The following is a 24,741-nucleotide window of genomic DNA, read 5'->3' as shown; positions in this document are numbered from 1 at the left end:
TAGAGAATCAGCCTTGAAATGGACAAGATTGAAATGATTCCAGGTATCTATGAAATAATAAAGCTTATTTTTGGGATATAAGGCTGGCTCCTATAACACAAGACTTGGGGCGCATGTGTAACCTGTGGGGCTGTTCAAAGGACACTGACAATGAGGAGAAGCCTTCGTCAGAAGAGACCACCAAAAGCCAGAAGACCCCTTAGAAACAAGCGGAGCAGGTGCTGTGCAGTACAGTGATGTAGATTTCAAGAATCGAAAATAGGAGGAGATTTACAGAAAATATTGATGGATATGTATTAGCATACAGTATATAAGTTGTGTTTGGATCCTTTTGCCTTTTGTAAGTGAGGCAGGGTGGGACGCCCTCCCCATACCTTGATCAATCGGTTTTGCTTATGCTTTATCCGAACCACTGCCAAATTTCTTTTTGTAACTACTTGATTATATTTGATTGTATTATTTTATATAAAATTGCTGCTCAATTAAAATTTCTGCTGAATTTTAATATTGTGGTTTATTAAATTAGACATATAGAACCTCATTCATAACAACTTGATAATTTAGAGGTCTTTTTAAACCTAAGTGATTGCGTGATCCTACATGAGAGAAGGCTGAGAGGACAGGTGAGGAGGTGGCAGACTGAGAAGAGAGCACAGCATCAGTGAGACAGTGGAGTCCCAATGAGTGTGAGATGCGACCGAAGGCAAAAGGGTAGAGAAGAGTGGGTACCTCAGCAGGCTGAGGCAGTCCTTCCGTGCTGTAAGGTAGAGAGAGTGCTGGCTGTCCCTGGAGGGGAATAAGGAGTTGCTCTGCTTGTGCTGTCCAGAGGCTGTTGAGTGCAATGTCCTGGGCAGTGGCCAGGGATGGTGCCGCAAGGGTGCAGCTGAAGATGTCCTTGTCTCGGCAGCCAGGGCTGCATGGTTGAACTCCCATTGGGTTGTAGCTCTAAACCAGCATCATATGTGGGCTGGGCTCCAAATGGGAGGTGTACTGCACCAGGATCAGTGGATTAAAAAAGCACCGGTTGGTGCCAGTGAATTGGCGATAGCTTACATAATACTTCTTCATGGACACTTTAATATTTAATGGTTGCTATAGCATAAATGGAGCTTGCAGGCAGCTGTACATAAGCTGTGCATGAATTTTTAAGGGGAAAAATTTTGGGAGGCAGGAACGTCACAGTAGCTTCCTAATTGGCACATACCCCAATAGAAACCAAAATGTGAAAATTAAGTTACTGCCCTAATTATCAGAGGCTCCTAGGAATACATTGTGCTGGGAGATATTCCTTTTTCATTTCATGCACTGCTTTAAAAATAAGGGCTGTGCAGAGCTTAACAAGGCTTTTAATTAAAAGGCTGTGCCCACACAGTAACTTTTCATTGTGGCACTTGCTGAGGAAGGGAGCTGTGAGGGGTGAAAACACTTCCTTGTGTCCACAAAAGATGGAGCTAATAATGCATTGGTAACCAGCGGCACTTAAATGGCTTTGCCATGGTGACATGAGGCCTGATTCTGAGTGGCAGCAGTGTGTGTGGTAGGTTTCTTGGAGAGATGAACATTTCTGTGTGCTTCTGGCTAGGAGATGCCTTTGCCCTCCTGCTCCACTGCTACTGTGCAGCAAAGATGTTCACCTCCCTTAGTCCTGAGTACCAGGCTGCACTGAGCTCTGACAACAACACTGTCCCCCACCGACACCAAAAGGTAAAAGTTGTAATCATTTAAGCCATTTAAGGTTTGTGAGATGTGAAAGAAGACAGGTGAAGTTGTCCTTGCATGGCAATGTGTTGTGCAGATGGACAGTATCCCAGCAAAGAAATAGATAATAGACAGAAGGATACATTAACAGTGTATGAATTCTGCTGTTGGTGTCTTTGATGTTTCTCTTGATTTGCAGGATTTGCCATTTAGAGGCAAGGATGTGCCATGTATTAAGGCAGAGTAAATAACTGATAAAGGGATAGCTTTTCTATTGGCACTGTCATGTAAAAGCCCAATTGCAATATGCCCTGTTCTGCTGAGCTTTTGACTATTCAGTACAAACTATGCTTTTCAGAGTAGGGTCCTTTGGATGACTGGCTTAAGAGCACTCTCACTCATATCAAGGAAATTTTATACATTTACTTCTCTGGGAGGCAATTCTGGTATAATGCAGAATGCTTTTTGAAAAATGTGTTTCAATAGGACAACAAATACATATTTCTGTACATATTAATATAATGTATGAATGCATAATAGCTGTAGACTAGAGCTGCTGAAAACCAAGAATTTTGGGGTCCTATTTACAGGCAGAGATGTCTGGCTTTGTAATCAAAATGAATGTATTTTCCATTTATTTCTTGATTTGCCAAAAAATACTTAATGACATTAAAGCTGGAAAGACCTAGCAAGTTCAGTTTGCTTTCATGAGTCCAGCTTACTTTAGTTCATGATTAGAGCAACTCTGTATGAGAAGAAGTTTGAGTAAGTGTAATTACAGATATGGTGCATACTAGTGAAGTTCCTTGTGGAAGCGTGAGAGAAGCTGTAGTGGATCAGATGGAAAGGTCCCCTTTGTGCAGTTCCTGCCTCATGAGCCAGTAACATATGTTTTACTTAATAAAAGGTAAGGGTGGCCCAGGCTTTCTAATGGTCCCCGTTTGCAGTACTTTCTGGCTCAGGAGCTTCAACTGCATATTGTCTAATAATTCTTAGGGATTTTTGGTAATTTATTAAAATATAGTTGCATTTCTCCCTTTATTGCTCTTAACTCCTTTCCTTTTCTTCCCACCAAATTTCTCACAAAAGTTTCTGTCCTGAGGCATGTGTCTCTGAAACTGCAATTTCTGACTGCTAGAGAGATGTGATGCTGTGACAGTGCTACTGCATGCTCCAATTCAAACAGCTATGAAGTGCTAGTTATGAAAAAAATTGTTTCAATCAGTTTGGAATATTTCTTTGGAAGAATGAAAACAGTAACAGAAAACTTAATATATTCACCCGAGTTGTCCAAATCTCTCTAAATGGTATGAACAAAACCACTCTAAGTAATCAAGGATAGAGCAATCTCCTTAATCTGGTTATAGTACACTCTAATTGAGTAGGTAATCAACCTGAAACATCTTGCCCTGAGCATGAGTCTCAGAGTCTCACTGAGTGTAAATGTCACACAGAGAGTCTTGTAACACTGTAGGCAGTACCTCTATAGAATTTGTTCTTTCAGTTTGGCAGCATCTGACACAGAGCTCTTTGCACACAAATTTGTGCTTGTACCCTATCATTTTGAACGTGATAATGCTTGGGGTACCCAGACAACTTTTCCCTCTCTTCCCCTTCCTGAGAAAATCTTTTGAGCTGATATGAAGGTAGGAAAAATTTATCTTGGCAAGAGGCTGGCAAAGATCCCTGGAAGATGAGATAGCTGTGTAAATGTATGACTGTTACCTGGAGGCAAAGAAGAAAGCCACATTCATTTTATGAGGTGTAACAAATATAGCTGTTAGACACTCATATACCTCTCCAGGTTATCTCTAGAAAGTATCTGATTTTGTTGGAATCGAAATTTCCTCCACTGACTTTTGGATTTAGGAAAGATCGTTCCATCAGTGATATTAATTACATGATAATCTGGGTGTCCAATTATTTCTTAAGCCTAGCACTTAGAGAAGTTTTGTTCTTCAGAGCAGAATAAATACAGTAAGATACTGCTTGTTATAGCACTTGGACTAAGCACATGTTTTTTGTGGACCAGACATTAATATCATACTACTCAGTCCCACTGCTGTCCCTGTCCCACAAATTTCTCTTCCTTTTACATCTCAATTTCTGCCCTTTGCCCTCCCTGCTGAATGACTGACAGCCTGTTGAATGGCAGATTGCAGGATTCACCTCCCCATAGCTGTGCCAGCTATTGTTCACAGGGAAGCCTTGCCTAATGGGTGTGCAGGCTGCATTGGGACCCACACTGATGCTCTGGTGCACCTTAAGCCCAGCTGTAGAATGGTAATACTTGGGAATTTGGGCTGTCATAATGCATTGTGACTTGGGATACACTCCCTTAATGAGCTGAAGGGCTGGAAATGTCAGGTGTGTGAGTTTATGTAGCAGCTTTGTCATCGTCTTGAGGACTCTGGCTGGCTTTGCAGTTGTATTTTAAAGATCAGAGCAAAGCTTTCTCTAATAGAAGAATGACCTTTCCCCTTGCAGTGGGGAGTGAAGGATTTCTCATGCTCGAAGTTAAAAGGACTTATGGATTTCCTGCATTCCAACAGTAAAAGGGAAGCTGTGAATCACTGTGGGGCATCACCAATTTTTTCTTGATAAAGAAGTTCCACCTGAGGTCCCTTCTTCACAAAGATCAGTGTTATTTGCACAGCATCAAAATTGAGTTAGTCCACTGCAGTGAGACAAGAGCAGACTGTAATATAAAGATTTTTTCTTCAACAAGTCCTAGAAATAATATTGGCTGTGATAATAGACTGCCAATGTTAAAAAGCAGTGTATTTCAGATCTGTGTTCACTGCATTGCCTAGGCTTTTGGTTTCCCCATAATTATTACCTACACTATATTTGGCAGCCAAGCTTTTCATTTGCATGGTTGTTCTTTGTATTTTAAAGGTTCTGTTTTGGTATTATCCACAAATATTTTGTTTTAAAATACTAAATAAAGACATTCAGTTGTTCTTAAAATAGATTTAAAGGAACAACAGACAAGGTAAATCTCTCCTGGAGGTGACTTGAGATGCAAGTTGGAGATCTTTCCAGTTTTTTCCCTGTGCTGGGAGAAGTAAAATTTGCAGATGTTGTCTTGACTGATTTGGATGTGGTTTTCCAATATCATGAAAGTCAGACACCTGGAAAATGAGGGTTAAAAGTAATGAAACAAGAACCCAAACCAAAAAGGGTTAAAATTCTTCTGTAAAGTTTAGGATGATCTAGTGTTTCCAGTGTGGTACTTGATGCCTTAGGAGGAAATCTGAGTCAGTACAACAAGGCAAGGGGCAAATTTATTTTCACAAGATTCAGATATTAATCATCAAATTAATTTAAGGTTGTACCATCAAAGCTTTAAACTTGTTTTCCTGGCTACTCACATGCATGCCATGTGACAAAAAGGCACTCTACTTGAGTTCTGTTACTGCATATTGAATGTTATCAAATATCTCTGTCATTACAGAGAAAATGAAAATAAAAAGTCATACAATAGATACAAATGCAACAAACATCTTGAAAACAATCAGGAGAGCCAGTGATTGTGCTACTAAGTGAGAAAACATGAGTACCAGATACTAACATGTAAAGCCCTACTTTCAAAACTCAGGCATGTAAATGCACTTGCTACACGAAATCTCAGTGTTGATAAGCTTCAAAAAAATTAATTTGGCTGTGTTTGGGGTCACTCTGTACATAATTCAGTGCCACTTAGGCCTTACTGAGACATATGTGGAATACTGCAAACCTTGTCAGATTTGGGATTATGAACTTGAATTTACCAAGTCCAGTTGGTCATAGAGTCATTGCAGAGACTTCACAGAAACTGGTGTCTCCTGTTGTGCTTAAGTTTTGCCCATTAAACTCTTTTCTGTTGAAAAACAAAGTGTTGACACAGTTGTGATAGTGGAAGCAGACATAATTCCCAGTGCAAACCAGAGATTTTTTATGTGGGTTATCCTCTCATGTTTAGCATTACCCCTAGCTGAGGAGCAGCTCTTTGACTGTCATCTGTTCAAATAAAGCCTCATGCATGTTTTCATTTGTTGTGTTCATATTCATGGCAATTTTGAGGTGTTCTGATGACAGATGGATTTCCAAGAATGAAGTGGATTCTTGCCCTGTTGCAAAGACAGAGCTGCTTCGGGGTTACACTCAAAATGGATATTTGCCTTTGATCTGCATGCATGACATCTGTTGACGTTAGTATATGTTTAATCCAAGGCTCAGGGTAGATGTCTTAACATGCCAAATGTTCATAACTGGCCTGTCCAGATAACTGATTAAAAAAAAAAATATATCAAATGAGTTGAATAATAAAATAAAATAAAAAAAAAAAACAGAATAACAAAACAAAAAAAAAAAAACCCAGCTGAGGTTATGCTAAATATAAAGTTTTTCCCTTTTTTCTAAAAACCACTTTTCACTCAGTTTAAACTTAAACATATAGCACTGTTTTCAGCAGTTGCTTGGAGAACAAAAGAAGGAAATTCCTGTGTTCGCAAAATCGCCAGTGGTCATGGCCTCTTTTTTCTTGGGATTTTGTTGTTTTATGTTGTCACCTAGAAGGTGGAAACTTGTATTTGCTTCCCCTTATTTCCTGAGGGCTTCTTTAATTTTGTGCATCCCATTAGTGACTTTAACCACAGAGATGAAAACTAATCTGGAGCTGGGGAGCCTTCATAAGCCCCTCTCTTTAAATTTTATATAAATAACTGAAATGGGATTGGTACAGAAACAGAGAATGAAGGATTTTGCTTGGCAAGTGAGCATCCTTACAGGTGATGCTAAAACTAGACTCATGCTCTGTTTTTCTTTCTCTTGATATTTAGGTATTTTATCTCTAGTGGAATAGCTTCACCCAGATGTTCTGAGAGAGTGTCACTCGTAGCTGTCCTGCAGTATGAAGTGTAGATATTGGTGGTTGAATCTCCACTTGAGCAGAGGAGGGAACTGAACTCAAGCCTGAAAACCAAATGCCAGACGCGGAGAGCTATTGGACAAACTGAAGACACCCACCAGCAGCAGTCCTGTGAGTTAGGCTCTCCTCTTAAATTCCCACAGAATGCTGCTGAAATGATGTAGGTCAGATTCACGTTGTGCTGGGAAATGCACGTTTTAGATGCACTCTTCAGAGCAGCTGCTGCTGGAGTTGAAGCCGCCAATCACCTTGTGTTCATTGCTCTTCTAGGCAAATGTGTTATGTTAGTAATGTATTAGTGCTTTTAGTGGCATAAAGGATATTAATTGTTTTTTAATAACAACACTGGTTGAGCTAGCAGGCCCCGAGAGTTGCTAAGAGGACATATAAGTGAAACTTTGTTTTGGAAGTTAGAAAGGAATTAATGCAGAGGTCTTCCCAAAATGCAGTATGAAATTTTAAGACCAGTAGGGATGCTATGTGAACATCTAATTTAATCTTCTATGTAAGTCATAGCCCCAGTACATACTCTAGTCTGCTCTTTATCAGACTTGATTATGTGTTGTGAACTTGGTTATGTGTTGGTTCATTTTCTAAACATGTTGGTTGCTGTTGAGGCTGGTTTAACTCTGAGCCACAAGTGTCTTTGCTGGCTGTGCTTTAGTAACCAAAGGGACTTGTAGTCTAAATTTGATTGCTCAGCTGAGGGCTGGCATCTTTCCTCTGAAATACGACAGTAATGAAGTAGCTGTTCAATATCCTCATGATGAGAATTAGGAGACTACCATGTGATACCTTTGGAGAGGACAGCCCTTCATGCTCTTGTTAAGGGAGAAAAATGTTGCCTCCTTCACTGCAGCAAGGGAGAAACCAGATAAGCAACATTTTTAAACTAGTGGCAGCTGTCTCCATGCAGAAGACTAGAGTTCTGTTTGTTTTTTTTAATTAAATAAGCTGCTCCATGTCCTACCAGCAGACAATGAGTCATTGAAACATTTTGGCAAATCAGTCCTATGTGAAACAAGACGCAGCAGCAAAGGATAAACTCCATAAACAGTTACCACAACATCACTGTTCTTAGTTATGTTGTCTTTCTACTTCTATTACCATTTGCTCAGTAAAAAATTCCTTTCCCATTGTTGTATGTCCATGGTGGTGTGTCACCCCAGTCTGGTGCTCATGTATGATTAGGAGGCTCCACGTATCTGGTAGCTGAAAGTGATGTTTGAATGTTCTAATGACCTCAGCTATTCAGGCTCAAAATGGAATTAGATAGTTGTATTTGCTCAGGTTTCTAGGCTCATTTTAAGCAGAGCATCAAAAAATCTGTCGTGAAAATGACCCAACAGATTATCTCACCTATCTCACCTATCTCAAAGCCAGGCCAAGAAGTTTCTCTGCTATTACCTTCTTATTAAAGGACTTTTTCTAGTCCTTTGTCCAGCTTGAAAGAGCTGAGTTGTTGGATATTCTGTGTACCATTTACTTTCCATCTGAAGTACTAACTTTTCCATGTGAATTTTATGGGAAGTCCAAAGACCATGGATCAAGTCTTTTACTGCTGTTGCTGTCAAGGGACCTTAGGTCAGGCTCCCTAGGACTCTTGAGTTGGAAACCTAAGTGTGTGTAAGTGACACCCCTAGCAACTGAGTAGCTCCTCTGATATAAAGCTCTGACCGTCACAAGGGCGCAAGGATTTAGGATTTCTGAGAAACTTGACATTGATGTGAGGGAGCCTACCATTAAGGCAGGGTTTGTGCACTGCACAGCATCAGCACCCCGAGGGGCAGAGTGCCTCTTGGTTCCATACAGATGCAGACTCAAGAAATGCATTTGCAGCCCCTCAAAGGATTCATAATAAAGATGTTAAATAAAACTGAATACTCCTCCTTTTGGTAACCCTCAGGACAGTCGTGCACATAGCAGTGACTGCTTCAAAACCATCCCAAATGGCTTGTTCTTTTCTAATCAACTTCATTGAGTTCTTGTTTGTTTGTTTTTTTTGGTTTGTTTGGTTGGTTTGTTTTTTTCCACTTGAGTCCCTGTGTTTTCTTCTTAGAACATTCTTTTGTGTGGGAACTTTGTAATTCCTTGCAAAGTGAGGTCATGCTTGTTGGAGCATCTTTCCTGTAAAATGCAGGATGCACAGCTTCAATTAATGAAGTCAATTTGTCCTTTTCAAAAATATCCTAGCAAGCAAAGTTATGTGGAGGACACAGTTGATCATTGGAATATTTTTCTTACACTGCATCATTACATAGTGCAAGGTGATGGTCAAAACATCTGTTATGTGAGGTGCGAGACCAGAAAGCAGACAGCTATTTTCCACTCACCTGACAGATTTTCTTTGTGCCATTGCTTGAAGATAGTCTTTCAGGATTATTCTGGGGGCTTTTGGGCATCAAGCTTTTTGGGCATCAAGCTTTTTGGGCATGAGCTGTGATAGCCAACACAACCAACTAAGGTCACTTGGAAAATAGTATCTACTGAAACAACTTAGACTAGTTGGCTGGCTGTTGTCATTCTTTACTTGGAGGACTGACTTACCTCTAGTAATCACCAGTACTTCTATGAAAAGAAATTGAGTGGGAAATTAATTTTGATCTCTTATTGAGGAATCCTGCAGTCTTGTTTGTGAAGTTCTGGCTTCTGGGGTTTACTCCCAAGAATATCTTTGTTATTTCATTGTTCAGAGCTCCAATGTGTTTTGACCTTGGCAGGGATATTTTCTAGAAGTACTGAATTCAACATTTACAAGGGCTTACCACAATGGAATGAAACTTGTCTCACGTCAGGATTGATCATTCAATTTTCAATGACTGTGATCATGCTTTACGTGTATTTTAAATCTGATCTTAGGTTTTGCTTCCCAGAGTTTTCAGACAGAGTTCCAGTGTGTCTCTACAGAATCTCACCACTGATTAAGTAATATCTTTTTTAAAAATGCCATTATTCTCTTAAACTTGTTTATCTTATTGCCAGTAATCTTGGTATTTCTCTTTCAAGTTGTATGGTCCTTAGGATACTAACTGCTCCTTTGACTGTGCATGTGTCAATACCCTGCCCTTTCTCTCCCTTGAGTGGAAGGAAGAAATAGAGAATGAAGTCCAAATGGGAGAAGCTTTACATCATTGCTTCCTTTGAACATCCAAAAGCTGCCACATGACCTCAGATGTTAGCAAGACCCTTTATACTTTTTCATATTCTGCCTTCATGCTGGGAAGAATTTTCCCAGCTGAAACAAAAGCACTACAAATCCATCTCCCATCCTCTTTAATGTTTCTCCTTGCCATGTGGCATACCCAAAAATAATCAGTAATTAATCTGTAGTTGCCATGGTTTGTCTCAATGTCAGACCATGCTTCGCTGTCCCTTTGTGTTTCTCACAGGCTTGTTGAGACTGGAACTGGTCTTCTGTTCTGTGTTTGCACATTGTTTTGGGACACATGTCCTGATTTTATGGTAGATTGTTCAAGTTTGGCCAGCTGGTGCTCTGAGATGCATGCAGCAGGAGCAGCAGGAGGCTGGGCTGGCTCAGGCTGCTGATTGTATCCAGCCTCATCCCTGAAGACACTTTTGCACATTTACTGCTTGCTCTCATCTGCAGCTTACTCCAGAGCTGAGTCGGTCTCAGAGCTGCCTCTGGCTTTTTTGGATGTTAGAGTCCAGGTTCTCAAAGCCTGTGGTGCAAAGCCTGTGGTGGGTGGCTCATGAGATCAGCTTGAGCTGCAGCCACCCCAGCACTAAGTGGTGCACGAGTAGTTGAATTCAATTGGCCTGTGGCAGGTGTGAAGGTAAAATTCAGGTTCTGTGCAGAACCAGAGCCTTGGAGTGAATTTTAGCAGAGTTTAGTTAAACTTGTTGAACTTGCAAACTGAATGAGTTCAACTGGAAGAGTTGGTGCAGACTACGTGGAATTAAGTTACCCACAATGTCCAAAGTCAGATAATAAACTGTGATTCTCTGCTGCCTTAAGCATGGAGGCTTGGAGGCTTTTACACTCAGTACTGTGGCGTGACTTTTACATTATCCTGATTTCTGCTTATGTCATGGTTCAGAACTGCCTCACGCAGAACCTCAAAGCACCTCTATATTTTTAAATATCAAGAAACTGCACATCTGTCTTCCAAGGGCCTTTGAAGGGGCCTAATTATGGGGAGGCCAGGCCCTTTTCTTTTCTATGTTTGTGTTTTTAAATTGAGTCACCTGTTCAGCCAGGGAAACTTCTAACCATGAGACTAGAAATAGGTTTGGGTAAGAAAACTTACTTGAACAAAAGAAATCTCTTTAAATTAATTGGAGCTACTGTGCACCCTGAGTTCATGCTGGAGGAAATAAGAGGCAAAACTAAGCCTGATTCTTGTTTGAGGGAGGAATCTAGGGGTTTGTTACTGTGTGTTCCTGGGGAAGAAACTGAACCCAGAAGGAATGGTTTTTGAGTTCTTGAGATCTAGACCTCAAACTCACTTGTTTTGTTTAGGCAGAGTTCCAGTTAAAAGATTTTTTACTGTTCCAGTATAACAAGATACATGCAAGGTCTTCACCCTTCAATGTCTTTATTCTTCATCCTTTAATTCTGATGTTGTGTTCAGTAATGGGGTTTGTAGTTTTACTCTTGATGTGTCAATTCCTTGCAGTCTTTACTGCAGTTCACAGAAAAACAGTCAGTATTCCTAGAGAGCTGCTAGAGTGCTGCTGTTTGCATTTGTTTTGTTGGATCATAGTGAGATACTCTAACAGTCCTTAAAGGAGGTGATTGCCATCACTTGCACAGTCAGTACAAATCTCTACTTCTACAATGTGTTCCTCTGAAGTAAGAGGAATTGGTGTGCACAGCTTTAGAAATTAAGAGATGATCACATTTCAAATCGTCCTGCTTTGCCTTTGAGGATTTTAACCTGGTCTTTCAGTGTTGGGATTAAAGGATTGGCATAGACACACCTACTTTCTTCCCAGCAAAAGGTGTGAATTTTAGAGGCAAGAAGAGAGCAGAGGTAGTAAATGTTGCCACTCTGTCCTGCTTAGATAATGAACCACAGCACAGCAGTTTTCTGTCATGTTCTAGCTGTGCCTTTCTGAGTGGGAGTCCCAAGGATGTAGGCTAAGTTGGTGAGGAGGTAGGAGAAGGAAAGGTGTTGCAGCCTGCTGTTACAGTGCCTCTTCCTTGGATCCTTTTAAGGTTGCTCTGGAAAGAACTTTTCCGATGAAGAAAGCAGGAAGGGATATGATTACAGAAAGGTGCAGAGCATGTTTCATCTATTCTTCTGCAGGCTCCTTAGACTTGAGAAGAAGACTGGGCAAATGCTTGCTGGTATGGTGTGAAGCTTAGGTTCTAGTCATCTTATGTCACCAGCCAGCTGATCTGGCTGGCCATGGGGTGCAGAGAACATGGTCCTCTCTGGAATGGTGGGAAATAGCACAGGGGTCTCTACTCCATGTGTACCCAGAGCTGCTGCATTTCTTAGGCATGTTTGTCAAAGGTCACGCTGGAGTTATGGTTCTCAGACCACAGACATGGCTTGGGTGATGTCAAACTGTGTGCATAGGGGGAAAGAAAAACAGCAGAGATGGCTAAAGGGACAAATAGCTCCTTTCTTTCATATCACTTACCAAATAATTGCCTGGATCCCAACATGAATGGCTTTCTAATCCAAATTCAAAGTAACACCTAGGTTTGTCTTTTTTTACTGCTATTTCTTCTGCATCCATAATTTGTAGGAGGCACTTATAAAAGGCTCACATTAGTGTTCTCAAATTACTTTTTTGCCCCATTATGATAATTCCTCAATGTAATGACTTGTCTGTGTAGTTCAGAGTTAATTCTTTGATGCAGTTTGCACAAAAATATTTTATTGTTGTGGAAGGTGAGTTCATTTTCTGAAGTAATATAATCAGGAAAGTTCTCTCTACTTCAGAGACCGAGTTAAATTTTGTGTAGCCTTAGGTAGTCTTCTTTTAGCTCCATCCTTTAGGGCTCAATTACCAGTTAAATAATTGCATTTTTCCCACTATCTGATGAGTAAAGCAATGTGCACTAGGTATTTCTTCAATCTGATAAAATAGTGTGGGAAAAATCGCTGTTTGGATTGATGGATGCTGCAAGTAATAACAAAAAAAAACCTGAACCCAAGCCACTGTGCTGCATTTTGACAGGAAGCTAATGAAACTGGGCAGTGTCATAAGACACACCGTTTCTATAGGCCACAAGTTGTTTGTTTGCTTGTTTTATTTTTGAAGGCTTTAAATCAACCCTGAAGACATACAGCACCTTGATTTTGGATGACCAATAAAGCTGAGTCTTGGCTGCATGCCTGGGACAGGAGTAAAGCTAAAGGTGCTTGATGCTACATACTGCAGCTCCAGGCTTCAGTGATTCTGTAAGGATCTCACATTAATAACTTCAGCAGGAGTGGTATCTTAATCAGCACTCAGATCTCCCATATTTACTGTGAGATACTGAGAGCTGTTTCTTCAGTTGTTTCCTGGGGCTGCTTTTTAACCAGCCCTCATTGCTGGGTTAGGGTCAGCTTGCAAAGCCTCCTATTCTGTCTTAGTCCAAGGCCATTTTGGTAGCAACAAACAGGAGGGGTCCTGAGTGCCAGGACTTCATCCTGAGTGTCATTACATGGTACATGCAGGACAATCGGGATCAAGTCCACCCAATGTGGATTTATGAAGGACCGGTCCTGCTTGGTTAACCTGACCTTGTTCTATGACCAAGTCACCCACTTAGTACATAAGGAAAAGGCAGTGGATGTACTCTATCTAGACTTCAGTAAAGCATTTGACAGTCTCCCACAGCATCCTCCTAGAAAACCTGGCTGCTTGTGGCTTGGATGGGTGAACACTTTAGTAGGTAGAAACTGGGCTGGATGGCCAGGCCCAGAGAGTTGAGGTGGATGGAACTAAATCCACCTGGTGATGGGTCACTAGCAGTGTTCCCCAGGGCTCAGTTTTGGGGCTGATCCCTGTTTAACATCTTTTTTGATGATCTGGGCCTGGGGATTCAGGGCACCCTCAGTAAATTTGCAGAAAACACTGGCTGGGTGAGGGTGTTGATCTGCTCAAGAGTAGGAAGGCTCGGCAGGAAAACCTGGACAGGCTTGATTAGTGGGTTGAGGACAACATGGTGAGGACAAAAGGGAAGCGCTGGGTCCTGCAAGACCATGCAGCCCTACAAGCTTGGGGAGGAGTGGCTCAAGAGCTGTTCAGCAGGAAGGGGCCTGGGGTACTCAGTATGAGCCAGCAGTGTGCCCAGGTGGCCAAGAAGATCAATGGATCCTGGCCTGTATGAAGAACAGTGAGGCCAGCAGGACCAGGGCAGAGATCACCCTCCTGTACTCAGCACTGGCGAGGCCACACCTCGAGTACTGTGTTCAGTTCTAGGCCTCTCACTTTAGAAAGGACATCGAGGTGCTGGAGTGTTGCCAAAGAAGGGCAACAAGGCTTGTGAAAGGTCTGGAAAACGTTTCTTATGGGAAATGGCTGAGGGAGCTGGGGTTGTTAATTCTCAGGAAGAGAGGGCTCAGGAGGGACTTCATTGCTCTCTACAACTTCATGAAAGAAGGTTGCAGTGTGATGGGGACTGGTCTCTTCTCCTGTGCCTGCGCTGAGAAGACCAGAGGACATGGCCTTAAGATGAGACAAGGAAGATTCAGATACTAGGGAAAAAAAATCACTGTTAGAGTGGTCAGGCATTGGAATAGGTTTCCCAGGAAGGTGATGGAGTCACCATCTCTGGAGATATCTAAGAAGTGTCTGGATCAGGGTGATGTGGTTTAGCGGTTATGGTAGAGCTGGGTTGACAATTGGCCTTGATGATCTTTAAAGGTGTCTTCCATGCCTGATGATTCTATGACTCTATGAAAAGCAAGTCAGAAGGTTTTGTGACTGCTCATATCTTCCTAAATTGTGAGTCCTATTAATTTGGAATTGCCTTGCAGAACTTTGAATCTTAGAAATGTGTAAAATCACCAGCTTGTATTTTCACTTTTGTGCTACTCCTTCTTTCCATGGAGATAAGCAAATTACTGCCTTATGTTTTAAAGAAAGAAAGGATAGCTATGAAGCTAGTCTTAAGTGTTTTAAGTATGTGAGAAAGTAATTTTGTGGTGTCTGCAAGTTTTAATTTTAAGAAAAAGGAGAGCTCAGTATTTGTAACAACTAAAATTTAAATTGGTGGTAACCTAATGAATCTAATCAGCTTTAAACATGTGGTGTACTTGGGCCAAATTAATTTGTACAACTACATTGAAGTCACAGCAGTTACAAAGAGACACCCTTGCCTTCTTTTCTTTTTGACCATTGTATTTTAATTTTTAACTTGTCTGTGTTGTTGTTTGTAAAGGAGAAATATATTCAGTTTGTATTATTCTGTACACACAGGAACTTTTTGGGAACTTGGCAGCCTCTATCTCAGGAAACGGACTTGTGGATATCCTGGTTTCATTTCACATGGGACAACTGGCTGCTTTCCCTTCACACAAGATGGTGTTTCTTGGGCCACCATAGGTAGCAACTGGCTTAGTCAAAGACTAAGAGGTGAGCATTTGAGTTGGGAACTTTGATAAGTGCTTCCAGTCCAAGTGCACTCTCCAGATCTGCCTGAGAAGCAAGAAAAGGTCTGGCACACAAAACAGAAAAACCCAAACATTAGTGAAATTCAACATGAAATTAAATAAAACCAGTCCTAGATTAATACTCCACACCAAGAGAGGAGGCTTCCTGTAGAAGTTAAGTGCCTTTGTGTTGTTGCATAACAGGAGAGATGGTCTGCCAGCTGCTGCTGATCAGAAGGCTGCCTTCAGTCCTGAAGAATTTCTAGGAAGGCTGTGCATGTCTTCCACATGCTTTGTGCTCAATTCCTAGAAAAGCTGGTAGACGGAATGCATTATTTATGGTGCTTTTCTGTAGCACTATGACTCTTCAGTAAGCAGAATGGAGAGAGTTCATTGCAGGGCATGTTGTCTCTGGCTCAGTATGGTGTTAACAATGTCTACCTGATGTGTAGTAATATGGACAGTAGGCTGAGGACTGTGACATGTAGTATGTTTTGTAAGATCCCTTTAATATCAAGAAGAAGGAACCATTAAGATTTTATTTTAAAAAATAAGCTATTTCCCCAGTCCCTGGTGGATGATTGGTGGCTGTCAAGGTACTTGTAGGTGATGTTTCAAGGAGAATCTGCTTACTTACTGGATTATGCCAAGACATAATTAGGAAATTTCTGTATCTGAATTGGGATCTACCAGTAGTAAGTTTTCAAATTATCTTGCTTAGCTGTAGTTCATAATAGTGCATAACATATAAAGATCTGCCATGGCTTCAGTTAGCCAGTTGTGAAATAGAGTGGATTCTCATAGGGAACACTTGTCAGCCCTAATCCACTTTGTGTGTTGGCAAAGCAAGAGCAAACAGGGGTGAGATGTGAAGTGATAACTGCGTGATGGCATAATTAAAGCTATACATCAGTGGTGGTTGACTATTAAGTGATCAGAAGAAATTCTGATGGAAGCATGGGGAAACAACCATTTTTCATCATTATTGGCTTACATCATTTATGACTAAAAGACCTTTTCAGAAGAATATGAGTCAATGTCCTGAAAACACTTTGAGGGTTCCTTGATTCCAAATACAAAAATACTTAGAAGAAGATCACAAAAATTTCCATGACTTACATGACCAGATGATTTATTTTGCAAGGGGAATTGTGGATTTATGTCACAATTTATCACTTAGTCTTTTGAATATATGTTGAATTTTGACAGGCTTTCCATTACTATCTTCAGGAGTCAGAGCTCTCCTAATTCAGAGGGTAGAAGTATTTCAAAATATATGAAAGATGACCTTAAAGCAGAGGCAAGGAATCAATACTTAAGTAGCAAGGAGTCCATGTCTGAGTGCTTGCAGTATGTCACATGGTGTGCAGTGGGATGCTGTACTTCACCATTTACCAAGTAAGGATAATGAATATTTCCATTTTCTGCTGTTTCCTTTTAAATTAAGGACTTTTCATACCCCTGCTACCATGGGGTATGATCCTATCCATTGTTTCTGGTACTGCTACAGTATTCTGGTTTTGAAAGTAAGCAACCCAGAAATATCAGAAGCCCAAGACAAATCTGATGGGAAGCTTTTCCAGTTTTCTTCAGACACTTTCCATTCTTAAACCTGGTTCATACAGGGACACGTATTGCTTAAAATACAGCTACTGGTGGGGAAAATGCAAAAGATTTTGCATAATTAGTAAGTTTGGAAACTTTTTGCCAAAAGGGCTCTTTTTGATCTCTGTATGCCAAATGAATATCTTAGAATTTCACTGCTTATAGCTATTCATAATAAATAAATGAATAATTAAAACTGTTATTAGGAAAAACCACGGACTTGTAGCCTTTGGAAAATTTAGTCCTCACTTCACTTTCTGCTAGAGTGGAACATGTGGAGGGTCTGATTAGAGATCTTCATTGCATCACTGCTAACGGGATGCAGTTGCTTTGATTTCACATCTACAGGTGGATGTAAAAAACAGGTAGGAAGAAGTTGATAAAATGGCCAGTAGTTTTCTTCAGTTAAAGAAAATGCTTTTGTAATGTGTTTACTGAAGAAGAAAGAATTCTAGGAAGTGGATGTGTGATCTCTGTAATTATTTTATTAAAATTTTCCACTGTAGCAATGTTTTGGAAACTTTGGAATTGGTTAGGGAAGGGCATTTCTGTGAATGACAAATGTCTTAAGGTTTTCTGCATGCCCCATTTGGTGTCCCCTGGATGTGCTCACATTATTCCTTTGCTGTGAGCTGGAAAGGGGGCAGCCAAGGCAACTCCATGTGAGCTGGGGTGTGGTTCTGCATCCATGCAGCACACAAGCATTTCTTTCTCTGCAGGTTCCTCACTTGCATCCTGATACCTTTTATCTCTAATTCTTTATTGCTGATCCCAGATGTTTAAAAACTAATCAAGAACCAGAAGACAAGAAATTGATCTGTGAAAAAAAGGTTTGTGGGAAAGAAAATCTTTTTTAAATTTGTCTTGTGACATTTAGGCCTTTAGGGCTGACCTTTTTCAGGTACTCTGAGAAATGAAATCTAGAAACTCATAATATAGAAAGGAAAGATTTTTCTTGTTCATACAGCTCCAGGGCTGGGCATTTTAAGAATACCAAATAGTGTAAAAGCTGCAATTAAATCTTAGTTACTAACTCTATTTATCCCCACATCCCAAGTCCCCTTGAACATTCTGAAAATAGGTGGAGCTTTTTGTCAATATTTACAATACTCTTGGTTACAACTCAGATATTTTCCTTTGTTGCCTGTAAATAAGACTTAAATAGCATATTTCCACTAGACTGAAAAACACCATGTTGTCTGGAGACACTGCCAGATGCAAGCCATCAGTCACGGCAAGGTGAAATGTTCAGACGTGTCTGGCAATGGAAAAATGCATCATTTAAATTCATTTAAGGAGCAGTGCCTGATCCTTTAAGTTACTATAAATACAATCTCGCCTTAAGCTTGTCTTATGGTATGCAGTGCTTTTTATTTTTAAAAAAATCAATCTTTGGAAATATGAAATATATAAATTATGCTGACAAATAAGAATAAATATACACATACATACACACATATATAGTACACAGGTTTTTATTTATAAAAAATAAATCAAGAGTCATGCAACATTGTGATATAAATACTTTTAATTTCAGAATGACTTACTGCTGGACTCTGTTACGTTAAAAAGGCCAAAATGCAGAATGATTTTTCCAGCACAGATTTTCCTAAATCCTATCAAATAACAAATTGTAACAAGTATATTTACTACATTTTTAAATACCAGCTTGATTACAAACACATATATAATTTCTTTGACTAGCTTTGATAGTTTTCTTCCTGTAGTTAAGAATGTGCCATAATTTGAGGAATTGAAATCTCTACATCTTTGGTTTTGGTAAGGTAATGCTCACCTTAGTTAACTCAATATAAAGTACGTTAGCACATCTCAAGCTGTGTTCTGATCATGGTGGTCAGGAATGAAGGACAGTGAAACAGACGGGGGAAATTCCAGATTTTGCAGCTTGCATGCAGCATCAGTAGCTCTGGGAAACCTTTTTCATGTGAGGTTATTTCAACACCATTCTCCATACATGTTTCTTGTCACGTACAAGACCTGTTTCTACCTGAGTTAAAGTCAAGAACACACTGACTTGAGTGAAGACCAGTCTTTGAATTCTGCTTTACAATTTACTATCCCAAGTATGTTACGTAAAAAAATTAAAAATTATTAACTTTCCAAGGATTTTTTTTTACCAGCCTGAGCATTTGTTTCTGTAAAGTGAGCTTTACAAAACAAATCTCAAACCTTCCAAAATATAGGATTCCATTAAGAACCTCTTGTAGCTTAAACAATACCCCTTTTTCCTTTTAAATAAGGGTGACACAAAGGGTAAATCAGTGTGGCAATTGTATGGAAAAATCAGGCTGTCTTAGTTTGCAGAGATCCTGGTTCCAGGGTACTTCTGTGCTAATTGCAGGCTTGATGATGATTTTGCATGATTCCTATATGGTCTTGTTACAGAGTGCAGTATTCTAGACACATGGATCTAGCATATGTTTAAATAATGTTTACTATTTATTTTGGAAAGGACACAAATTTGTCATGAAAATTACCTGGAGAGAAACAATTCCACTCTGTTTTTTCATCACCACAATTTGCCTAGCCTCAATTTCTTGATTTTCTTAATGCCAGTTAAGTCTTTCTTAAATTATGATTCACAGTTCACTTTTGGTTCACTGGCCTCACTTGTTTGGCATTTCACTTCCAGTCTGAGAAGCCAAGTATTGGCTCCTGAGAAGCATTTTGGGTTTTGTGCATTAAAACATGAAACTCAGATATACCTGATGGAAAACATTCTACTTAACAGTAATCCTGCTGATTCTTTTTAATGGATGACATTGTGCTGATGTGCCACAATATAAGATGCATATTAATAGAAATTAAATAGTAGGGGGGAAATTACCTGGGGGATCTGGGAAAGAAAAAAACCCAGCAGTCAGCTGTAAAATAATAGTTTTATACTGAAAATTTTTGCATTTTTTTATTATAGAAACAGCAATTATTTCCTCAGTTCCTTCCTTTTTGTGTGGCTTAAGAATATATTACTGTGGTGGTGGTTTTTTTAACACTAGTCTTCAAGTTAATCTGATCACTGGAATTCTGCTAGGGAATAACTTTGGGATCTAAATCAGTGTGTGTAAATTATGCATGCATGAGCACAGGAATTAATTTTGTGTTCATAACAGCCAATTGTACACTCAGATGAAATGTTTGCATATGTAGTCACCCATTTGGAACCGGGCCCAAACTAAATTAGGATTAATACCATGGGCTAGTTCCAGGATTTAGTTTTCAAGTCTGTTTATAATGATGCAGTATACATTAAAAGTATTCACCTCTGCAGACTGCATTCTGCAGACACTGTTCTGGCTGCAAACCAGTGTAGCTGCAACAATCAGGCACCATCAGGTAAACCTACACAGTGGAAATAAGGGGCTAGTACATTGGGTAGAACTGTCATTGACACAAATCTGCTGCATGTGTAATGTTAAGAAACAGGCTAGGCTGTGTAAGAGGCTGTAGATAAGACTGCCCCAAGCATCTCTTCTTTTTCAAGCTTTTCCACTCCACGCTGCTTGACCAGGGGCTGTGCAAATGAGGAGATGGGCTATTTCCAGCAGACAGCCACTCCAGTTGGAACCTCCAGACGATAGCACGCCTTTTAAGAGTAATAATAGCTGCCAGCCATTGAGGGCCCCAAGAGATGGGATCTTGACATGCTGCATGACATTCAAGAAGCTTGCCTGATGTTCTGTGTCAAGTTGAGTGCCCAGGCTTGAAGTGCAGTGCTGGAGGCAGTAGGGGCAAAAAACTTGTCTTTTGATTTAAATTGGATATTGCATCATTCTCATACTTAGCATCTTCTGCAGCTGGGCACCCCAGACTGTCTGGTGGACAAGGGGTTAGACAGGTTTTCATCTGCTGCCCTGTCCCTCCCTCTACACTCCCTCTCTACACAGTGACTGCTACAGAACTAGGCTCCTGAAAGAGCCCAGCATAGTACTGTCTGCCATCCCCTGTTCCCACTAGTTACCCATCCCTTAACAGAGCCACACTGATCTTAAAGGATCGTCTACTGTGTTCTCCTAAGTGGTGAGAACAGACTAAGACTGGTACACACCAAGTGTGGTCTCCTGTCACAGGCCACAGGAAGAACCAGCAGAACCCTCTGTCTGCCCCCACTGTTTGTGGTCAGACAGTGATGTGGTCTCTAGAGAGGTTTAGTCTTAGTTTTAACAAACCTGGTGATTAGGCTCAGACTAGCCTAAACAAGACAGTGATGTAATTTCATTTTCTATTACCGGAAAATAGTTCCAACATGTACATTTTCAGAGGTTTTAATGTCAGAAGTGGAACAAGCACACTTACTGTGCCATATCATCTTATTTAGGACAGCTAAGGAGTACCAAAAGAATAGAAGAATAAACCATAACAAGGCAATGATTGTACGTAATAAGTGTTATTAAGAAAGAGGGAGTTAACTTGTTGTTTTGAATCAAGGGAATGAGAATTGTTACTCTGATTTTATTTTTTAATTGATTCTTACATTTTTAATGTTCTTTAGGGTCAGATGACTCTCTGGTGTGAAATCTTGGCATCAGGTGGAATACTGATACTTTCATCTTAGCTGCAAACCTAATAGAAAAATTAGTGTACTGGAGGGTTTTAAAATGAGGTTGTTTAAGTAAGATAGTTGTTCATACATTGCCTTTAATTATGAATAAGCCAAACATAAAGTTTTGTATGCCTATGGCATCCAATAAAGATATCTTAATAGTAGTATGTTGTTTAAACTGTAGACACAGTCAAATCTGTGTGATGAGATAAATACCAGATGATGACTTGTTTGCTGCCTATCTTTGATTATTTCATTGATTTTTTTCTTTCCTATGTCATGGAGGAATCTCATTTTTAATGTAATAGAACAATACTATAAATAAGTAGGATGTCTAAAAGGGCCTATAAACCTGTATTTTTGAGATCATGTCCATGCAACTGAGGTGGAATGATTTGAGGCATAGCCTGAGGCAAGCAGAGAGAAGGTACTGCACAGGAAAACGAGTCCTTTAAGTCTCTCAAGCATCAATTGTAGATAACAGGGACATGAGCAGGCAGAGGTTGTGCACGTGAGTGCACATTGCCAATTAGGAAAAAAATACACAGAGAACTAATGGCAGGAAACACTAATTTAATGATACATGGGAGATTCTTTAGTACAGTGATCTCTGGACTCTGAAAACATGTGCACAAAGTGATGTTCAAATTCAAAACTTAGCCTTCCATTATTCTTAAGGGGAGCTTTTTCACTTGGAGTGTTAGTTTCACCTGACAATGTTCTTACTTAGGAGCTGGTAAGAATTCCTCTCTCTCTTATTGGTTAAAAATTCTCCTGTCTGAAAAGATGCTTCCCCCCACTTTGCACAAGGTTATTTAGATTGTTCTAAAACTGAAATGTATAGTCCTGAAATCTGCAGCTCAGCTGCCGTCAATTCAGGGACCCTGGTGAGCTCTTAGAGAACCCTTAGAGAATCCACAAGGATCATATGAACAATAAGTTTATAAGAAAATCTTACTGACTTCTTCATGGCACTTCAGTTTTTTTATATAGAGAAGTGATCTCACACAGAAGAGGAAATAAATCAGTTTCTCAGGGGGGAAAAAAGTGTATTTGCTGAACTTTTTAGGTGAGAATGTCCTTTAAATTCTCAGGGCTACAGAAATTATGAAATGTAGCCGTCAAATAAATAACTGTTGTTGTGGAAGAGATTATACTCAGAAGTTATTTTGACTTCGTCCCTTATGGGAAATAACAGTCATGAAGGCAGACATAGAAACATTCTTTTACTCTTACCTTTGATACCTACATTTCTGAGAAAATTATAGCCACCTAATTTCAATTCTTAAAAGAAAAAAATTAACTGCTGTCATACTTATACAAATAAGACCTCGCTTTGATTTATTTTTGTTATAATTTAATCTATTGCCCCTTTTTATAGGGTAAAATTAATAGGGAAGGAAGGTATTATTAATGGGGCTAATATTTCACCATCTAGAACTTAAATAGCAAATTATAATCCTCCTCAGCAGTACAGGAATTTTACCCTATTATTTCCTAGGTCTTACTAAAAGTAGAAGAACATAATCAACTACAAGTAACTTTCATCCAGGTCATCTATTAAAGACTCTCTGAGATACTCGAAGAGAAGATGGAACATTACTGGTCTGACCCTACTGGGATGGGAATTATTTAGATGGCCCATATTTAAAATTCTGTTTCATCTTGCTCTTTCAATTTAGAAGATGGTGCATAGCAAGTAGTGGGAAGTTGGTGGTCTAGGTAGGACTCGCTGGGCTGTTGTATCTGTGGGCAGATTTCTGTGAAGGTGATGTGACATGTCCTTGAGTCAGTCTTTTTGAGATATAGCTCTTGGCTTCTTCAGTGGCCTTTTATAAAGCCCAGTATCATCTCTTATCTTCCTGATTCATTATCCTGTTTGTCACTTTTACCGAGTATAAAGACATACTCCTTATAGCCAGCTTGAAATACTGTGAAAATGGACTGCTGGATAATCAGTGATTAGTAGTACCAGTAATTATCATGGCTTTGCATTTCATCTGTGTAGAAAATTTCAGCTTGTCTAGATACTTAGCTTGCTTGTAACTTCAGAGATGGCACTTGTTATCTACTTTTAGGGTTTCCAGGAATAAGCCTGTTGAGACTTGCTGCTGGTGTGCTCCAAGAGGTTTCATTCCAAGTGAGCTGGAGCTATCAAATTAGCAGAAGTAATGCTTCTGATTTGGTATTGTTTTTTTCAAGGAGAAAAAAAAATCTCTTCTTTTTTTAATCTTCCATTAATAACTTGATCTTTCAATAATGCTTTGAAAAAAGTGAATGGTGCAATTCTAAATATGACTACTAGATCCTATTGTGTTAACCTTTGCCTGGGTGTTTATGGGTAAGCAAATAAAAGTCTAGTGCATCACAGCCTGGCACAGAGATGCAAAACCCATTTATATAGTAGATCCACCTCTCAAACATCCCTTGCCCATAACTTTAATATTTATTTAAACTATTGAAATCCAGCATTTTGTAAGATGGAATATGCATGACGGTGGCATAGATAGTGCCAGTTCATTGTTTTATAGCATGTGTCGAAAAAAGAGGATGAAAATGGAGTGCAAGATAATTTAATCAAAATAATAAGGATGCCTAATTTTGTCTGCTGCCTGAACAGGTGTTAGGAGGGCTAGTGTTGTGGCAGTGTAGCCCTGAGATTTTTGGTGGTGCTTTAGAAACAGGAGTGAAAGGGTCTGGTATTTATCATTTACAATAGAAACTTGATAATGCTGGGTGTGCTGCTTGTTTCTCCTCCACCCTCCCTATTTTTGTGCCAATTACATGTAAACTGTGGTTTGAAGATACTGATCACTGCACTGAGCAATTGGGGGAAGGTCTTGCTCGTGTTGCTAATAGATAGTTGGATGTCTCTGTCACAATTCATCAGATAAGTTGAGGAGGTTGCCAGCTCAGTAGCAATTTGTTATACTTAAAGCGTGCTGCTTTGCAGACAAAGGCTTCAGTGGTTTGTTGCAGTCAGAGGGGAGTAATGGCATTCAGGCAGTGCTGAACAAAGTTTTCTGTCTTGTACCTTTTCCCCCATAGGTCTAATAACACGGATACAATATGCCATAATAGTGCTGTTTGTTCAAGTCATCTCTATTCCATCTTTTTCTGCCCTAGCCAAATGATGATTCTAAATAGACCCTGAAAATGCATGTGCAACTACAGCGTTATAGAAACAGGATAAGGGATACATATGCTGACTATTCACTCATGCCTGTTTCTTTAGATGTTCTGGTTTCCTTGTGCTTGACATTTACAGCCTATTCAGTAGTAAACTTCATTTGGTAAGCATTAATTCATTTGCAGATGTTAGTTTTCCACTGATCTTCTAGGATTGCAGATCCAAGTTCATTTCATAAATGGCTGATGGACTGTGTTAAACTGTTTTTTCTACTTAA

General features: G+C 39.8%; 1 protein-coding gene across 8 annotated transcripts in view; it reads left to right on the top strand.

The window, feature by feature from the left end:
- HECW1 (HECT, C2 and WW domain containing E3 ubiquitin protein ligase 1) overlaps positions 1–24,741 on the top strand; it is a 251,651-nt gene that overhangs the window by 31,321 nt on the left and 195,589 nt on the right. The window contains exon 2 of one of the 8 annotated variants that reach the window (XM_071429777.1): positions 6,522–6,721. The exons of 6 other annotated variants lie outside the window; for them this stretch is intronic. The gene's annotated coding sequence lies outside the window, so the exon portion shown is untranslated. Of the gene's footprint in view, positions 1–6,521; positions 6,722–15,011; positions 15,152–24,741 lie in introns of those variants that run through there. One more of the 8 variants, XM_071429778.1, reaches the window with a different exon arrangement.

The sequence above is a fragment of the Agelaius tricolor genome, unplaced genomic scaffold, assembly GCF_023055355.1.
Source record: "Agelaius tricolor isolate 1412-34295 unplaced genomic scaffold, bAgeTri1.0.p SCAF_6, whole genome shotgun sequence".
In the NCBI taxonomy this organism is placed as follows: domain Eukaryota; kingdom Metazoa; phylum Chordata; class Aves; order Passeriformes; family Icteridae; genus Agelaius; species Agelaius tricolor.
Note: the sequence above shows the minus strand (reverse complement) of the source record. Positions and strands in the feature narration are given on the sequence as shown.